The 3,184-nt window shown below is 41.7% G+C and overlaps 1 pseudogene across 1 annotated transcript; it reads right to left on the bottom strand.

Moving 5' to 3' along the window:
* Positions 1–826: 826 nt before the first annotated feature.
* Positions 827–2,585, bottom strand: LOC308633513 (grpE protein homolog 2, mitochondrial-like; annotated as a pseudogene). Its single transcript has 2 exons — positions 2,523–2,585; positions 827–1,441 (listed from the first exon to the last, which is right to left on the bottom strand). The product of its transcript is annotated as a grpE protein homolog 2, mitochondrial-like (transcript).
* Between the last annotated feature and the right edge of the window lie 599 nt (positions 2,586–3,184).

Below are 3,184 nucleotides of genomic sequence, written 5' to 3' on the forward strand. Positions count from 1 at the left end.
GCAAATTTAACCAATAGGACATAGGAGTTGGGGCTGGTGGAATAAGCGGTTATAGGTAGTTACCAATATAGACTCAATTATCAATACAGTCTTTTCCAAAATGTCTGTCATTAGCTGTTGGTGCTGCCTCAGTTTACCTGAAATTATTGTATATCTAGTGAGGCTAAAAAATAATTGTTTGCTTTAAAGGGATGTAGGGATCTTGAATTTTCTGATGCTCCCTGCCTTCCAAATGGAATTGGAAAGTGGTAGGTTTCCCAAAACAAAGCAAGTATGAAACCTAGCAGGGACTATAAGGACAAAAGATGGCTAAACAGAAAAAGAATAAAACAAAAAGGAGAAATCCTGAAAAATCTATGTATATAAAAACCAATCCAAACAATCTTAACATATACAAGTATAAAGCTTTATCATCTAAATACCCAAATGTTGGGACCAATACATGCTGTCCCCTTTTCCCACAAAATACGAGACACTGTACAAGATACTATACTAATTTCAACCACTAGTTGAAAATACATGGTTAAGAAGAGGATTTTGGATTCAAAGTCATCAAAGTACCAATTTAAAAATAACTTTTATAAACATATTTTGATAAGGGCCATAGAAACACCTGTCACATTGTTCAAATGCTCCATGGCAAGACTTCTGATGAGACCAAGCAGGTCTCACGATATCAAGAGAGTATCATAGAAATGAAGCCAGTATGACTGAATCCAAATCAAGTCACATGAAGTGCCTCATGTACAATACAAACCTAGTTTAATAAATAAAGGAAACACAGGTGACTGTTCTCTGGGAGAACCTTCAGTTCTTCATGGCGGGTTCATAATCTTGTCTGAGACTCTACTGCCACTTGAGTAAGTCTAAGTATGGCCATGAAGTTTGTTGCCATCTTGCCTTGCTGATGCCACTGTGCCAGGTTGTACCCAGACACCAGCTGGCACATGATGAATTCATGCTCATGAGGATCGTGTGTATCACCAATGGAGTCATCTTCTCCAGGCCAAGCTGGCAAACCCACTTCTCAGCTTTGCTTCTCAAAGTAACAGTAGTCCAAAAACTTTCTCCAGAGTGAACTTCGGGTCCCCAGGTTTTGTTTCTTCAGAAGTGCACTCAGTTGTCTTTTCCAGAATGTCTGCTACTCCCACCAAGTCCTTACAGAAATCTGGATTCCAAATATCGTGGAGTCTTCCACACGTCTCTGGGTTCTTCTTACGTTTTCACAATCAGCTACAGCTCTCTGGTATCTCAGTGTTAAATCCTGGACTTTCTTCTCCCGTTTAACAGCTTTTAGCTTTAAGGCTCATTCAGCAAGAGAGAGCCCAAGCTCATCAGGAGGGTCCTCAGAACTGCAGTCTTCATCAGCAGTTCTCTGGGTGGCAGTGCTGACTGGGTGCAGCCATACCCAGAAGGGTTTTTTTTCTTCCTGATCATTTCTCTACCTCACCAACAAACTGCCAAAAGAACTGCTATGCGAGGCCAGGAGGCCAAGAACAGGATCCCGATCAGAATAAGTTATACGCCAAAATACATTCTACTGTCATGTACAACTAAAAAGAACAAATAAAAAAAGAAAAAAGGTAGTTATTATTTCTTTCAATTGCAAGTGAACTCACAGTCACCTCAACAAAAAAAGTTTAAAACATTGTATTAAATCAGTATTTTTCTTGATAACTGAGTTGTTGTTTTGTTTTTTTTTGCACCCGCTAAATTTTTTCCTGTGACAGGTGTCTCCTCACACTTAGGCTGAGTGCCACTTTCTAGTAAATTATCATAGGCAAATAAGATATCCTCCCTAAGTTTTGGTGTCTTCATACCATATGCAAAATGGGAATGACAGCAGTTCTTATTTGGGGGATTTTTGTCAGGATTAAATGACAACACATGTAAAATAACTATTCTAGTTAGTTATATAATTGTATCAGAACATGGCAACTGTAGTGTCTGTGTAAAAATAGGCACACATGATTATAGGGCTTGGGTTAGAAGAAGAGTTCATTTTGTTTAATGACATGTGACAGGGCCAGTGTGGGTCCCGAAAATGTAACCCTCTATGCTTATTTTAATGCTCTGCTGTCACCACCTTGAAATTCTTATTAATTTTTCAACAAGAGGCCACGTGTGTGTTCACACACACACATGCTCTTTCCTTTGTTTTTCTTGTTAGTATTTGTTCTGCATCGCTCCACAGATAGGTAACTAGTCCTGTTCTCCCCACCACCCTGACTTTTTCAGCACTGAGAAATGAACTCAGGACCTCACACATGCTAGGCAAGTGCTCTTCTCTTTGAGCTACACTCCCAATTCTTTTTCTCTTTGAGACAGGGTCTCATTAATTTGCCCAGGCTGGCCTTGAACTTGTGATCCTCCTGCCTCAGCCTTCAGAGTCACTGAGATTAGAGCCATGCATCACAGCACCCAGCTCAACTCTGTCTCTCTTTATTCATAGCGTGAGAGAGAGAGAGCGAGACTGGCAGAGTCACTGTCTCCTCCCTGCGTGAAGACAGAATGTCTCTTACCTCAGCAGCCAGGGCTGTTGGTTCACCCCGAGAGGTAGTTCTGCTCTCAAAGCTGTTCTCCATAACTCAGTCCCTTTGTGACAGCTCCTCATTCCGTGATGTTCTTCAAATCCTACCAAAATAACATTTATCTGCAGGTGGAAACCTCACTGGCTTTGTGAGTGTGTGGCGAGCAGTGGCCTGGTGTGGGCTTTCCCTCCAATTTTGTGGGTTTGAGTACTTTTGCCTGATCATTTTTCATTAGGTTAAAGAATTTTGTGGACAAGATCGGGGCTTTGCTTAGCCACGGTGAAAATAACAGTCTATGGGTCTTGAAGAAACAGAGGAGGCTCAAGAAGAAAAACACAGAAAATCACTAAATTATCACTTTAGTAATATTTCCAAATTGTCAAAACCACTCTGAAGGGCTGTCTTGCTCATGAGAGGCATCCTTGGGGTTTTACAGACAGCGTGGGGAAGGAATTACTCCGTCAGATGGCTGAGGATGTAGCTAGTAAGATGATCCGGCAGAGCAATATTGTCTTTGGAGCTGACAAGGGTGAGTCCTATTTATCCAGGTGCAGTGCTCATGTGCAAATGTGTCCACTCAGCCCTCCGCCTCTAGGCCCTGCAAGATGGCCAGGTGTTGCCCTGGGCTAGCAGGTTTAGAGTGGGGAAGGTTG

This window comes from Spermophilus citellus, assembly GCF_964194105.1.
Source record: "Spermophilus citellus genome assembly, chromosome: 14".
NCBI classification, from domain to species: domain Eukaryota; kingdom Metazoa; phylum Chordata; class Mammalia; order Rodentia; family Sciuridae; genus Spermophilus; species Spermophilus citellus.